Source organism: Cupressus sempervirens, chromosome 4 (genome assembly GCF_028749045.1).
Source record: "Cupressus sempervirens isolate cs-2001-9-10 chromosome 4, ASM2874904v1, whole genome shotgun sequence".
NCBI classification, from domain to species: Eukaryota; Viridiplantae; Streptophyta; class Pinopsida; order Cupressales; family Cupressaceae; genus Cupressus; species Cupressus sempervirens.
The window spans coordinates 22,393,428-22,411,423 of NC_143121.1; positions in this window are offsets into that span (position 1 = coordinate 22,393,428).

The following is a 17,996-nucleotide window of genomic DNA, read 5'->3' on the forward strand; positions in this document are numbered from 1 at the left end:
TCAAAAGTAGCGAGTCTACCAACCAGTCCTTCAAGGGTTAGATTACTACCAGGGGTACACCTTAGTTCTTGTATAGCAAACACTCTAATAGCATAGATAGGAAACAAGGTTCTCAATACTTTGTTGATCACTATCTCATCTTCAATCTATCCATTATATCCTCAAATTGTATTAACAATATCTTTGATCCTTGCACAATACTGGACTATAGTCTCACCATCATGCATTCTCATTTCATCAAATTTTCCTCTTAGGCTTTCAGCTTTTTCTCTTAGCACACTCCTGTCTACTCCATAGATCATCTATAAGGCATCCCACATCTTCTTATCATAATCACATCCTTTGACATCATCAAACTTTGAGTAGCTTAGGGTAGATGCAATCTCCAACATTGCATGATTGTGGTCCTTCTTTTGTTTCAATTGTTCAACAGTTGGGGCTCCAATTGGATCAACTTTCTTAGTGGTTATAGTTAACTATGCATAATCTCCAAGATGTCCTAGATGTAGCTTCATCAAACTTTTCTATGTAGGAAAGTTTTCCTTGTTTAACTTGGGCACCTCCTTTCTATACATCTTGATCTTTAGCTTTAAGTACTTTCAAACTTTTCTCTCAAGCACTTGAAGCTCTAATACCAATTGTTGGAATACTTTGGAATAACTGAGATGAGGGATTGAATCACTTATCCAACATCCAAATGTACAAACAAAAATTTTCAGTACTGCAACTTTTTCTTATACATGCATTGACCATTCAATATCTTGAACATATGCATATTGTTGTCCTATGTCAAAATAACTTTGCAAAAATGTAAACATGCAGTAACACAAAATTAATCACACATTTTGATGCAAGAATTTTATGTGGAAACTCAATTTGGAAAAAACCACTAGTAACATGCTACCAATTTTCACTCTTTTGAAGTGATCTCTATAAGGATCGAACCCTATTAAAGGTTTCAGTGCACACTATTAAATGTGACCTGGTTAAAGGATTTCAATCATCCAATTAGGAGTGAGCCCTATTAGAGGACTTTAGAACATTCCATTAGAATGTCACCCTATTAAAGAATTTACTAATGAATGTTAGGTTAACCTTAGTCCAAAAGATTTATCCAGATTATTAAAATTGTTAGAGAGTAACATTAGGACTTAATTTAATAACAATAACAACTCACATATAGATTACAAATCTCACATTAAGTCCTTCATTTTAACTGGCATTCATCCTCTTCATCTTTGATAGCTTGTTCACCCTTCAAGCATTCATCGCCTTAAGCCTTCTTTCTTTGTATGCCAACTGTAGACTCTTCTATTCAGCTACCATATGAAGCCACAACCTAGACTTCTTGTCTTCCTTAGGTTCTCGCACATGACAACTATTGCTTCTAGTATGCTATCTCCTTATATAAAGAATTTAGATCTTTTACCACTTAACCACAATTGTTCATTCTAGGGTTAGGTAAGATTCAGTGAATGTATCCACTTTCCATTTTATCCCTTCTAGAAAGTTCCTCTACAATCCTCGTTCAATTTTCCTTAAAATAGTTTATCTTGAACTCTATGCCACCAACTCATCATAGTAATCTTCCACATGCTTCACACAATTCAAGAAATCAACCTTGTCAACTCAAATTGTTCAATATTTGATCTAACTCATTTTATAAGCGCTTGACAATAACACTCTGTTTGCTTGGCAAACACTATTCTCTAATGCTCGGCCAACACTGGGTTGTTCAGCATCCACTAAGTCTTTACTGGTGCTTGACACATAGTAACTTTCTTCACTCGGCACCAACTAGATTCCTCTTGCTTGACAAATACTAAACTTACTACTCAGCTTTTACTAATTTTTTTGCTCAGCCTGAATTTACTTTTCTTAGCTTGCACTATTTGCTCAATTAGGCTTGGTAAACACATTTCTTTACTTATCATTCTTATAGTCTTTGCTCAAGTATCATTTCATTATAGCCTTAAGTAGATAAACAATACAATATATCATCAATGTCTTCCTTGGTCTTAGTGCTCCTTTTATACACCAAATAATTCAACTGTTCTCTAGGTTCTCTTATTGTCCTTTCTTTTCAAATCCTCTTCATCAATCAAACAAATGATAGCATTCGGTCTAAAGTTATAAAAAAAATTCTTACCAACAAGTAGTAGGTTTGACATTAGTGAAAAAATAATGATTCTTCCATGATAGGTTTCACTAATCTTCTTCACTTCAACAATCTCCTTTCAACAAGGAGGACTTGGAGGAGAAGTAGGGGAGCTAGCCCCTATGCTTTCTTTTTTGTTTTTTTTAATGTTATGGTTAACTACATGAAGTTTGTGCCCTTGGTGGCATTTTTTGTTGTTATGGATATTATTTGTGTTATAAGCAACACTTGTAATATTAGTTGTTGGATCATTTTTTGGCATATTATTAATGTTAAGGGTAGTATAGTGGATACTAGTGTTTTGAAGGTTAATGCTATGGGGTTAAACATTAAGATGTTTTTTTTTCATTTTTTTAATGTCTATAAAATGGATTGGTTAGATAGTAGGGGGTAACTACCAGCTGGTCTCCAACCCTCTATACCACGAGGCCAGCCCACCTCTTTTGATTGCTATATAAATACATCAAAAAAATATCATAATTTGATATACCATGAAAAATATCCACTTTTTATCTATGATTATTTTGTCAATTCTTCTCATCTGTCTATAAGATTATCCATATATTAATGTAACTTATGTTTACTATAATTCAAATTATCCAACTTCTAGATTTGAAAAAGTATTCTATAATTTGTATTAAAGTGTATTAATAACTAGATAAATATTAGTGACAATAATCTTTTCTCCCCATCATTAATATAGGAATTATCAATTGTGAAAATAACATCCTACATAGAATAAGGAAATAAAATATTGCCCAAAATTTTTATCTCTCTCCCATGCATAAAAATGTATTTCACCTTTGTAATCAGTTTTTACTCATCATTATTTATTAAAAATCTTAATATTTTCCTCCTATTTCTCTTAGGCGAATTTTTGTGAAAATTATTCACCTTGCCTTGCAGATTTTTATTTAATAAATTTTTCCCTTCAATAGCTCCTCTTGGAATCTTTCAATTCTTCATCAAAATAACTTTCTATTTTTAAAATAATATATTACTTTTTATGCCAATGCCCGGATGATATCAGAGTTGCAGCTGCTAAATTTATTTATTTCTATATTCATCGCCGTGAATCTCACCAATATAAATGGTATGACCGTCTAATTTTAATCTTTGATGCAAGCATAATCAGTGGAGACAGTCATTTTTCCTTTCACTATTAGTTATTATCGCTACGTTAGTTATTTGTCCAATTTCCTGAGTGATGTTGCCATTGGAATTATGTGATTGGAAGGATATTTACAAAATTGATAGTACAAGGAAAATCTTAAAAGGCTTAAATTAACCAGCATTGTCATATCCCAATGCTTCCATTAATTTGCAATAGTGTTGATTGGATGATTGAAAAATCTATATTCTGATCCACACTTACACTAACTTATAATCAGTGTATCTCAATGGAGAAGGTCACGATAATACCAACCGTCCAAAATATTTAAAATGTCATAATACTATTAGGCCATAGAATCAAAGTTAATAATAGTTAAATTAATTTAACAAATAATTTTAATAATCTCCCTTTTGAATTAATTTTATTTTGATTTCTGAGCTTAAACTTTATCTTTGATTTCTGAGCTGAAACTGTATTCTACACATAGTATGCATGCTAAGCATCAAGCAATACATCATGCCATCTGTATTTTTTAAAAATCTCTCCTACTTGAATATGTGTCGATGCTTTTTCTCTATGAGCAACTGATATGCTTGTAACAGTAATAGTGAAAGAGATGTCGTCCATGGTGGAAATGGTATTTCAGTGAAAATGTGCACTCTAGTCTTCAAAGGGGCTAAGGAGTAGCAAGCAGAATGTGCATCGCTTTCTGCAATAAATACAAAGGGACTCAGATGGATGATGAATAGAAATGGACGTATCTTCACATTATTGATTTGGATTCTCCTATTTTGTTCAGCCCTGCTCCACTTTGGAAGGAAACAACAAATGAAAATGGCCATGATGGACGCGTACTTCATTTTCCATGACGCAACCACTCTGGATGTTCTCACAATGCAGTTTTTGCTGAATTGGGAGAAAGAACTACCACATAAGCCTAACTCTATATGGGTGATTTCTGATCATTCGGATACTTATTTTCCCTCTGTCAATATTCTTCCAAAAAAGAATACAATTTATAATTTTTATAGCTTCCGGGTGAAATATTCCAAATATAGGTTGAAGACATGGGTTGGGTTTTGTTGGAGAGCTTGGAATTTAATAACCATGGAAGGTATTTAATTTCTTTTGAGAATTGAATCTATTTATTTCACAATCTGGGTAATTTTGATATTAAGAAACCTAATCAATTTTCGAAATGGATAATGGTGTCTAAATGTTAGTTTACTAGCTAGAGTGTTTTTCCTAAATGCTAATGTCAACAGGAAGCTCGAAGAATGCAATGGGATTTACAGCGTGGGAACATGGTTGGAGCAGCTTCAATTAGACTAATGATGAAGATAGGATATTGTGGAGAAGTTCTAGGCACCAAGATGAACGCATTTGATGGGATTTCAGGAACCAGGACGAACGTTTGGGATGGGTCAAAATCTAAGTGCTTTTTCTGCATGCTTTTGGTGACTGCCAGAAGCTTCTAGAAAATGCAAATATTTGAGAGATTTTATAGTCTGAATGTTTAATTTTATAAATTTTATTATATGTTTTTAATAAAAGTAATTAAATTTTATTTTTCAACTCTTCCTTTTCCCATCTTAACCAATGAATTTTATTTTTTTTAATTATAGAAAAGTTTGAAATTTCTAAAAAAATCTTAATGCTTATTGGATAATTGAAAAAGATAAATAGCATGGAATGGATGCCTAAGCATCATGTATCATGCTCATGGGGAGGAACAAAAAATAACCAAAAAAATTTCTTATAAAGACGATTGAAAGAAAAATCTGGCCCACTCACAATGCACATTTTAGTTTGTTTTCTAACAAAAGTCATATTCAAACGTGTGAAGACGTCTACAACTATGAAGGGTCATCCAAACCAACTTCATACAAACAAGTATTCATAAATACTAGCATTTTCACTTAAAGAAGGTGCAATACTTATGTCCATATATAGAATAAAACTAACATTTAACTGCTTCTATTTTTACTTCTTGTTTTGTGTTCTTGGCTGAATTTTTTCTTTTTTTCTTCTTATTTTCCTTCCTTTTGTTACTTGTCCTATTCCTTTGTTGTCCCCTACTACTTCTCCTTGTTCATCTTATTCTTCTTCTCCATATCCTAGCTTTATTTTCCACCTTGTCTCCTTCACCACTTATTTCCCCCCTTTCTCCCTCCTCCTACTTCCACGTCATCATCCCCTTCTCCTTCTCCTTCTCCATCTTAATCTTTTCATTCACTTCCTTCTATGAAGAAGAAATTTCTAAATAGGTAAAACTAGCCATTGCACGATTTTGTATGTGCAATGATAAGCCGATAGTGTTTAGATTTGTAGAAAGGGGTGTCTATTCTTGTACTTTTCAAAAAATTGACGATTAGTGAGACTTTTCAAGTTCAAGTGAGAAAATTAAAAATAAACAAATGTCTGTCTTAACTTCTGTGTTGATAAAATAAGTAGAGAACTGTGAAATTTTAAGATATCTAACTTTTATAAATATAAATAAATTATTAATTTTTTTATTTAGTAAACAAAAACATGATAAGCAAGCAAAAAAAAAAAGTCACTAAAAATATTTACTTTACAAATTAATATCTACAATTTACAAGGTTCAATAAAGATATCATTTTGAGAGTATAAGAAAAATTGATATGATAAAAGGTTAGGAGTTTACTAGTAATAATGAAACATTATTTATATTTTCAATTGCTAAAAACATTGAAACTTTTGGCATTAGATTTTCTCTAAAATTCAGCTTTATTTTGAAGATATATTTCTATTATAATTTTTTTTTCTAAATCATTTTCACTTTTTTAATATTTCTTAAATATATTTGTTGATATATTTATTTTTAAAAATATTTCATTTTAGAATTTTTTAATAATCACATTCTTTCTAATTTAATATAAATGTTTCCCAAATTAATCTTAAAACACATTCAACATTTATTTGTAATGGCTAAAAAATAAAGAAATTAAAAATTTAAGATATGAAGATCTTAGATTTGTTTCTAATAACCACATGCTTTCTAATTTGAAACAAGTGTTTGCCAAATTAATTTGTAGAACATATTTAACTTGAATTGAAAATATCTAAGCATAAAGTGATAAAGAAATAAAAACAATTAAGATAGGAAAAAATTATTTCATGGTAGATTTATTTCTAATAATCACATGCTTTCTAATTTTGAACAAATATTTCCCATAATCTTAAGAACACATTCAACCTTTATTTAAAATATTTCATAAGTAATCAAAAAAATATTTAAATCATATTTCATGGGCATGCAAATTCTACAAACACATTTTCTTAGTTTTTAAAAAATATTGTGTATGTCGTAAGAAGAAACACAACTTGTTTACAATATAGATAAACACATAATTAATGCATTTAACTTGAGAAATATGGATGCATTACAACTACAATATACTGAAAGTTTGACAGTATATACAAAAGAATGAAAGGTGAGGGATTTAATTTTTTCTAATGAACAAACATGGAAATAAATTTGTATCATTGTCACAAATACTATTAAAATTTATTTTGCATTGCAAATTGTATTCATTTGTGTTATTTTAGTAGAAATCAAATTTGTTTTTCCTTAAATTCAAAATTTAATAAGGTTTAATCATATACATTTATTTGATAAATTTACCAACAATCATGGCAATAAGAGAAAATAGTCCATTAACAATCGACACAAAGGGTCCATCCCGATGAAAAAAATCAGCATCTATGATTTGCAGGTAACATTACTCTTCTAGGAGGTCAAAATTACTCTTTGAATAAATTTCTATGGACAAAGGACATATGAAAAACTTGTAAGAACCCAAATCTTTAATTTTGTCCTTGCGGTTTAAACTTGCCATTAAAATACATCACTTGGAATTTGCTAATTCTAAACTACAACCAAACAATAAAGCAACAATTAAAAATGAAAACTTACTCCAATCAAATAGAAAGGTAATAATTTCAAATTCAAACTTGCATTCAATGGTGAATGAGAATAATGCAACCCAAAAGAAAGAGGATTGGTGCTCAGAAAGGGCTTTTGACTTTCTTTAGCATAAAGAGTAAGAGCTACCCTAATCACATCGCATACATTAACCAAAAACTTAGAAGCATTGGTTTTAATGGATATGAATTAATGTAGAGAAATATTTTTGGTCAAATGTAGATGAATTTTTAAATAAGAGCTCAACAATTTTGTGAACTTATATGCAACTAACAATTTCTACATTCTTTGTTATTTGTTGAAAGTTTATTAAAAATTAGAAAGTTTCTATGACAAGATTAAAGATTATTTTTTAGAAATTTATAAAAATTGTTGCATATAGGAAAATTCACCATAACAATAGAAAAATCCACCGTAAAATACAAAGTTTCCACATATAAGTCTATCGCCTTAAATTAAAATCTAAAATGTAAAATATCATATATACAATAGAAAATGTATTTCTTACATTAAATCCCAAATCAAGATATTAAAAAATATAGAATACTAAAAATAAAAAGTTTAATAATATAGTTCCTTTAATATATGATTACAAATATTTAAAGAACAATCTATTAGGTTTTAATGATTTATTTATATAAAATTATAAGACTTTCAAACTTTTATGAACAAAATGCATTCAATTTATTTACTTTAGGATAAATTTATTAATGATTTAAAATAATATATTGTTTTAGACACTAATACTATATTAATACAACAAAGATATTATAGTCTCATATTTCAATAATATCTTAACATTCACTAAAAATTATAATATTACTAAAACAAAATAATGAATACAAAATTGAACAAAAGAATATAAATTCAAATATGAAGATCAATTTTGTCATAAAACAAATTGCAATATCACTAAAAATTATAAATAATTTGATAATTAAAAAAAGATGCAATTTATGCAAATTATGTATGATCAAGCATATTCAAGTATTTGAGCTTTGTTATAAATTAAGCATTATAGTCTCATATTTCAATAATATCTTAACATTCACTAAAAATTATATTTAAATAATTATAATTTTTTTCCAAAATCGTTTTGTTATGAATAAATTAGTTGCTTGTTCTAAATGTCAGTGGAACCTTTGAAAAAAAGGTAGCTTCTGATGCAAAACTCAACCATGAATAGTTATTTCCCTCCTCTCTTAAGTCAAAAGAATAAAATTTCTGATGTAAGAAGTATTGATCAATTTTGTTATAGATTGCCTTAGTATTACATGCACATAAATATGCAACTTAAGAAAAAACTTGAACGACTATTGAAGTGTGCAAGAAAAGGATACCCTGAAAGTATTAATATAAGAGTCGACAGAATCTAAGATTCCCAAATAAATTACAATTTCCTTGATTAGTTGTCAAACATGTAAGCCAAAATAATTGGCAGCCACTTTAGATGCATTTTTATTTTTTGGTACAATACGATTTTGATGGAGGGCAAGATAAGCCTTCGCTCTGCCTGGTAACGATATTGCAATAGCATCATTGTTAAATTTTGCAGAGCCCAGTTAAATCTGGAGGGAATTTCGGCGGATTTCCCTGTTAAAAATGGTGGCGCAAGATGGTATTGGGTTTTCAAAATTTGTACTTCACATAAATGGATGCCTCTGTAAAACAAAAATATATATAATAATAAACGCTCCTTCTACAATACACATAATATTTATCCATTCTAGTAGTTATAAATTGGTAAAAATTCTAGTCTTCGATATCTATTTTATCTCTCGAAATAATCTTACAGGCAACATTCCATCTTCTATATGCCAAATATAGATTGTAGATCTCTCAAATAATAATCTTACAGGTAATATCTGTCTCTCTCTCTCGAAATAATCTTGCAAGCAACATTCCATCTTTTATATGTCAAATACAGATTGTGGATCTCTCAAATAACAAGCCCAAACTTACAGGTAAGGTTCCCGCCTGTACCAAAAATTGCTCGCACTTCGGACATTACAATTGGTTGAAAATGGGCTAAATTCGTATCTCCTATCCTTTCTCCCGAACTGCAAGCGGTTGGAAATAACAACATGACAGGGCTCATTCCAAATTGGATAGCGAAACTTTCAAATCATAAGGTTCTGATCCTGCGATCAAATAGATTTGAAGGGATAATGCCTTCAGCAATTATGACATTGCTATTAATTTCTTATAATTCAGTTACAGAACAATTGTACAATAAATTCACAAAATGAAGTTCTATTTGATTTATAACAATTAATATTCTGGGTTAATTAACTGAAACTAATTAGTGGAAATAAAATAACAGAAGCCAAACACGATTAGACAATAACATAGATATACCCAGGAGACCCAACTTGAGAAAAAACCTGCAACTGTTGGATTTTCTAATCAGCCTAACAACAAGTTTTCTCTTCTAGAATACAATAGAATCCAATCCAATACAAGTTTGCTACCGCAATCTTACATATATAGAGCCTAGCTTCTTTACTTTTGCAAGAAAAGAATATTTTCTTGTTTTCTTGTTTTCTTATTTTCTTGTTTTCTTTGGCTTTAAATCATATATAAAATCATTTCTTTTTTTTCTCAAATTCACAAACTTAGAAATGTTCTTTTAAAGCATGAAAACAAAGTTGTTGTTAAATATCCAAATCAAATTGCTTTAAAACAACTTCTCTCCACCTTACAAGCAAGGAAGGTGTTCTCCACAACACCTAGCTTATCTCTGAAGAATACAAACTTATTCTTCACCAAAGCTTTGTCAATATATCTGCTATCTGTTAGCCAATAGGAAAGTACTAGGGCTTTTCTATCCAATTCTCTACTCTATCTATGATGAAGAAAACCTGCAACTGCACCTTCTATCTAGCTTCAAGAGTAGTAACAAACTACAAGATTGCCACAAAAATTGCACAAAAATAACTTTAGCCTCACAATCATTTCTCTACTAAGAAAATACTCTCACTGAATGTGCACACAAAAACTTGTGCTAAAAACTACCTTCAGAAGAATCTGAAAAATTCATAGTTAAAGTATAGCAATTTCTTATCCACAAGAATAATTGCCTTTGCTTCCCTCACTGAAAATTTTCTTAATTCATAGTTGAAAGTATAGCAATTTCTTATCCACGAGAATAATTGCCTCTACTTCCCTCACTAAAACAATTTCTTTCTCCATCTTCCCCAGCTTCTCTTGGAAATCTCTTCCTCATAGGATATCTAAGAAATCTCTTCCTCTCTTCGAAATCTATTCCACAAAATATATTTATGAAATCTCTTCCTTTGATATATCAAGGAACACTCTTCCTCCAAGAAATCACTTCTTCAATGTCTCTAGGAAATCTCTTCTTCTCAACATATCCAAGAAATCTCTTCCTCTCAATATATAGAGGAGATCTCTTCCTCCAAGAAATCTCTTCCTCAATGTCTCCATGCAACTAATCCTTGCTCCTTGGATCTACAACATCCATACCCAAAGGATAATTGCAATATCCACCTTACAACCTATCTTTACTTGATCAACTGTTGTCATAGCCTTAAAAGAAACTAAAGACAAAAAAAATTTAAAAATCTCTGTAATCTATGTCATAGATCTTGTCTCTATACGTAGAGTTTAGAGCTCTAATACCATGTTAATTTCTTATATAACTCGGTTATAGATCAATTGCACAATAAAATTATAGAAAGAAGCTCTATCTAATTTATAACAATTAATACTCTAGGTTAATTAATTGAAACTAAATAGCAGAAGAAAAATAATAAAAGCCAAATACAATTAGACAATAACATAGATATACCTAGGAAACACCAACTTGGGGAAAAACCTGCAACTGATGGCTCTTCTATTCAACCTAACAACAAACATTCTCTTCCAAAATACAATAGAATCCAATCCAATAAAAGTTTTACAAGAAAAGAATGTTTTCTTAGCTTAGCTAACACACATATATAGAGCCTAGATGTTTTACTTAGCTTACAAGAAAAGAATGTTTTCTTGCTTTCTTTAGCTTTAAATCACATATAAAATTGCTTCTTGTTTTTCTCAAACTCACAAACTTATAAATACTCTTTTAAAGAATAAAAAAAAAGTTTTTGCTAACTATCCAACTCAATTTTCTTTAAAACAACTTCTCTCCACCTTCTAAGCTAAACAAAAAAAAACTAACAATTGTCACATCTTCAAATCTTGGATCTTTCACACAATAGGCTTTTAGGAACCATCCCCACTACCATTTCATTATTGAAGGCCATGAAAAACAAATCGGTGAGTACTAAAATATTTCATGTTGAAACTTATGTCACATATGATTCTTTAACTCCAAGCTATGTAGATTGGGTGACAATCAATAACAAAACACAGAAGATGGAGTATTTCACAAGGGTTTTATTACTTTGAATCTTTCAAGAAACCATATTAACAGTGAAATTCCCAAGTCTAATGGGAAAATGGTAACAATGGAGTCTCTTGATATCTCACACAACCAACACTCTGGAAATATCCCTTTGGAGCTATAGTCATTCACACTCTCGAGTTACATGGATGTGTCCAACAATCATCTTTATGGAAATATACCACAAGATGAGCAATTTTATACATTTGAGACATCATCAATTTCAAATAATTTAGACCTATGTGGCCTCCAATTCAACACAACTTGTTGCAACCCTTGTCAAAATAAACCTAGTTCTACAACCATTCAACCAAAGATGAATGTTAATAAGATAGAAGAAGATGAAGACATATGTTGGGGAATTGCTATCAAAATAAGCTATGTAGTTGGATTTTCCATTGTTATTGGAGTGTTGTATGTTACTAAAAATTGGAGTAGAAAATGCTTCCAAAGTCATGATAACATCATCATTTACAATTTTTAAGATTTAGAAAATAGAACTATCTTTTATGTCCATTGTAGAAGTTGTCTATAAATATGGTAGAAGTTTGATGTAATGGAGACTAACTTAATAATGGATGTGGCTAAATCTTGGAGAAAATATAATGTTGACCAAATTTCAAAAAATTGAAAACAGAATAGATTTTTCTAAAATTTCCAGCATTTTTTCTTCATGAATTCCATATTTTGTGAATTCCAAATGTAATTTTTTTATGTGGTTGGTGGTCAATAGCCAATGTCTTACATGGGATAATTTATGCAAGAATGGCTTCCAAGGACCCTCAATGTGTGTTCTATGTTAGACTAGTGAAGAAAATATCTCTCATCTCTTTTTCCAATGCTCTTTCACTAGATATATTTGGCACTCTCGGTTGAATGTGTGGAACCAATCCTGTTGGCATGTTTCCTCACTGGTAGAATTCTTTGCTCACATGGGTAAGGCTCCTATCAAGACTTCATTTCTTCAAGTTGCATAGACTGTTGGAACCTCCTTTATTATTTGGCATATCTAGTTGGAAAGGAATCGTCGTATCTTTAAGGATGGGTTTTTAGAGGCTCCTCATTTATGGTAGAAAATTCTCCATTCTTTGGGCGAAACTGTTTTTGCAAAACGTGACACTTCTAAGGCCATGAAACCAAGGGAGAATATTTTCAATAATTGTCTAAATATTCCTCCCTCCCATGGAAAACTACTAAGGAACATGTGTAGACATCCCTTGTGAAAGATAAATAGAGTGGGGAAGTGGAGTGCCCCTCCATAGGGTATTCTTAAAATCAACACGGATGGGCCTTCCAAGGGAAATCCAGGCCCTGCTTGCATTGGCAGTGTTGGTAGAGATAGTAAGGGGGATGTCTAGTTTGTGTTTTCTATTTATAAATGTCATCACACTAACAACTTGATGGAGGCCATAGCTATTTTCTATGCTATGAAGAATGCTTGTCACCTTGGTTGGAGAAGGCTTATCTATGAATATGACTCACAAGTGGTGATACATCTATTGAATCAACAATATTCTAATGTTGTTATCTATTAGCTAGCTTTGATTGTGGATGACATTCATAATTTGTGTACTTCTTTGGAGTCTATTACTTTCACTCATATTCCTAGGGAATGGAATAATGTTTCTAATTGTTTGCCAAAGTGGTTTTCTGCTCAACTTCCGATGGGCTTGTCTCATCAACTTGATCACTTGGTTGATCTTGACAGGGTTGTCTGATGCCTTTTCTCTATTTTTTCTTGTTTCTCTTTCAACTTGAATAAATTTTTACCCCTCCTTTATTTCAAATTCCATATTTTGTGATTGAAAATAACAAAAAACTTTAGAAAAAATCATTTGTTTTCAAAAATCTAGAAAAAGAATAAGAAGGTTTGACTATAGTTTTTTATGTCTTTGGTACATTTAGTAAAGAGCTTAGCCAACACCTGTACTAATATTAAGATCATTGTATTTCTATTTTTTTAAGAATATGATTTATGTATATTTTTCCTATATAATATATAAATTTTGTTTATGCATCATCAGGTCAGTGTCATCATGTCAGCCTTATTAAATTGGCAATAAGGTATTCATTTTGATAGTCATTCTAATGAATAAATTCATTCTTTATGTCTAGGTATTGAGGAATATGCCAATATGATTTAGGAATAGTAAGATAAGTAGAGGATATTAATTGGCATAAGAATATATCTTAGTGAAAGGATGTATTAGAGAAGTCTCATGGAATCCATCTCGTACTACATCAAGTCTAGTTACCTCTAGGCCTCCACTACCCATGTATGGGTCTAAATTGTTATGAACTCCACTGCATCAACCCTACTTTGGAGGTTCTCTAGGCACTATCTTCTTGGGCTATCTTTGTGTTTTATTATCCCTTGAGGGAGGCCACCTTCATTTGATCACTATTTTGTTGATCTCTCTCTACTTCTTATACCACCTATAACTACATAACTTGTATATAGGTTGTGTCACTTGTTTAGGAGATTTGAATTGGCCTTTAAGAAGAATAGTTCAAAGTTTTTTGGAGCTAACTATGTACTTTGGAAAGGAAGGATGATTACACGCTTGGTTTACATGGGTATAAAAAATTGGAACATTTCAAAGAATCCTTAATAGATTGTATATCTTGAAAAGGTCGAGGAAGTAGAGATGAAGAATTTATTTCAATATGATTACCAAAGAATCCCTACTCAGTGCCCTAGCTAGTACTGAATATATTGATGTGATGGAACATGATAATACACATGAAGTTTGGATGAAATTACAATCAATTTATGAAGGAAACAAGTTTGTGCTACAAGAAATGTTACAAGGTCTAAAAATTGGAATCTATGAGCATGAGTGGAGATGAGATCATCGGGGCACATGCAAAAAATAATAGAAGTTATCTATGGAATTAGAGTTGTTGGAGGAATCATTTCTAATGATGAGATTGTGTTAAATACTCTTATATCCTTTCCATCCACTCTATAAATCAAGGTTGCTACTATTGAGGATATTATAACTATTCAAACTGTGACAAGGGAAACATTTGTTAGTCAGTTATCTCCATTTCAAATGAATAAACAAGATGGTATTTTACCTAAGGTAGAATCAATATTTAAAGCTATAATATCTAAGGAAAATAATAAGATTGATCATGATATTTGATGAGCCTCTAAAAGGCCATTATTTTGAGAACCTTTTATCTTGTTTTTAAACAATTATCTTGCAAGAAACATTTTATGACTCTATGGTTTAAGCAAAAGAACTTATGTTTTATGAATATACTATCTATATGTTAAGACATGAAGATTGAAGTATAAATGGTTCAGATATGTTGTGTTTTCTTGAATCTATGGCTTTCTATGGTTTAATGAAGGAATATTACATGCTGATAAATATTTCTTCATCCATGCTATGCTTGGGTAAGTTGCTTCCTACAACCGTAGAATTTGCAAGAGTGATAATTTGAACATTATACATTTTCTAACATTGATGATGAAATGAATGCATGTATGTAGAAGTTGTTGCATTTAATGTTTGGTAGGTTTTTTCCACACATATTGAAGACATAATTTTAGCATTGAGTTAAAGCTGACCTGATGATTGATGAATCACTATGTAAGCAGATTATGGTGTGAATTTTGTTATGGCAGCGCACGAAGATAGCTTCCTCAACCTGCTATATTCTTGGAGGAGTTAAAACATTGTTAATAATGTTTCTATTGTAAACTTTATGATCTGTAATTGATCCTCAATGATAGAGTGATCATAGGAGTAGGAAGTTATTGAAGCTTTCCTTTAAATAATTTTCACTATAATCTTGAAAAGAAATTTTGATTTTTCCTAGTTTTGACCAGAAGGAAGATAGAATAGGTTGTTCTATTCATCAATGTATAATCTTGTTTTTAAATGCAATCTCTTATTATGAATGAATAGAATATAGAGTTCAAGTTTCCACCTCCAGACAAGATTTATTTTTGTTCACTCATCCAAGCAGGTGCACTTGGTGAGTAAACTACTTTGTTAGAATAGATTTTATTTCATTGTTTGTTTCTTTACAAAGTAGACTTCTGTTGTTCCTTAAGCCATTGATAACAAAATCATTAAATTATTCCTGCAGCATAGGTGCAAAAACTAAATTTACTATTGTAGCATTACTGTAAACTTTAAGGAAAATGTCATTTCAGTTCCTAGCCTAGTTTCCTTTAGCATTTCTTTCCTGTTGTAGTTGTAATGACTTAAAGAGGAATCAAAGCATATACTTTGCAGCCACCCTCTCAAGCTTATGCTCCCAAGTTGACAAATAAAATGAAGTCAATATGTTATTCTTAGCAAAATATATGATTCTGTCTAATCATGAAGTCAGTGTAGAAGGATGTTCAATCCTTTATTACTAAGGTATTTAGCTAACTGCTCATTTTTGGTGCCATTGCTAGGGAAGGTGTCTATAATTCAACCATGAAGTCATTATGTTAGATTAGAATTTGCATTATTTTGCATGCATAGAAAAAGAGACCCCTTTGGGAGATTTCTTCCCTGTAATATCTAGGAAGACATTTTTAATCTTGAACCTAAAGAACCACACAATGAGAATGAAGAAGAACCTATTGAAAATCCATTCATTGCTTCTCAAGAATGAATACCCCCATCCTTTGATGAATCCTTGCAACTAAATGATCTCTATTTTGAACCTAAATACCAAGATAATCCACTTGCTCTTATCATATATCAAGCCCTATTAATAGTACCTCTTCCAAGAATGGCTCAGCCTCAGCCCCAACCAACATTTCCCTTCCCTATCCCTCCTCAGCAATGTAACCAAAATTTGAAATACATACCTACAGTTGCACTCCCCAAGTTTTATGGCTTGACCACTGAATACCCTAAAACCTTTCTCTTTGAGTTTGACAAACTATGTAGAAGTTATGACAATACAACTGATGCCCACAAATTGAAGTTGTTTCCTTCTACACTCAAAGAAGTTGTTATGAGATGGTTCATGGGGTCAGGTGCCAATGTTGTAGCAGATCGTCCTACAATGAGTAATCTATTTCTGACAAAGTATAAGGAACACTACAAGGGCCGGTATTTAAAAGGGGATGACATTTTCAAAATGTCCCAAAAAGATGATGAAACCTTGGAAGATTATGTTTCTCGAATCATGTTCAACCTTCAACATAACACACAACATCAATTGAATGAGGAATCAAAGAAACATCTTTTTCTGAGAGGTGTAAATGAAGGAAGCATTGAAGCTCTAGACCTTATGGAAGGAGGGGACATTACTCAAAAGACTTGGACTATGATGCAAAGTATATGCCTGAATTATTCTAGATTTACTATGAAGAAAGGTAGGGGATTTAGAGAGCTACCACATAAGTCCAATGGAAATTTAGGAGTATCCAAGATGGAGTTATCTAATTTTCTATCAGACTTCAAGCAAGACATCATTAATTATGTTGCCACTTAGTTGGACAACATGCAAGCCCAAAGAAAGAAAGATGAAGTTGATGTCATGTTGATTGAATATTGTCTACATTGTAGAGAAAAGAAAAAAACATTGTAGATGTATGTTTGTTGCAAGTATGGAGATACAACCAATGCCAATTGACTTCAAATCCATTGATGAAAATGGAGACGTCCTCTATGTCACTAAAAGAAGGCCATGGGCTCAAAGAAAAGGTATTCCACAAGATCCTCTTCAAAGTAATCATAAAAATAATCAATGAAAAAAAATTCAAAATACTTGTTTTAGTGGAAATCATAGTTGGCCACAACTCCTGCATGGTTGGCAGCAACCTCAACAAGGATTTCAATGACCCTAGTAGGGTTGGCAGCAACCTCAGTAGGATTGGCAGCAACCTCACAATTGGAGTACCCAATCTAGTCAACCAGCCCTATTGCCACCAACTCAGCAGTAAGCTCTAATGCATCCTCCTATAGCCACTAATATTCCTTCAAAGAAAACCCAACTACTAGTTCAACCTAACCCAAATCTGAAGTATACTAAACAATAGACTCAACATCAAATCTATGCCATCTCATTGAATGATATTCACTTAAGATTAGGCACCACTCTTCCTACACCCAAAAAACCTATAATAACTGAAGTTGAGGATCCTCTGACTAAGCATACAGATGAGTCAAATTAGCATACATCTCTTGTAGCCAAAGAACCTCCATTTCCCCATAGTTTGATAGAACAAGGCCAATCCAAGGAGAACCATGCAGTCATTGGTTTTCTTAATCAACGGAAATAGATGATAGTAAAAATACCATTGTTGAATGCAATTAAAGTCCCTGCCTATACTAAAGTTATTAAGGAAACACATAGTAAGTAGCCAAGAAGGAAGAGGAAAGATCTGAAAAACCATTCATGTCCTAAG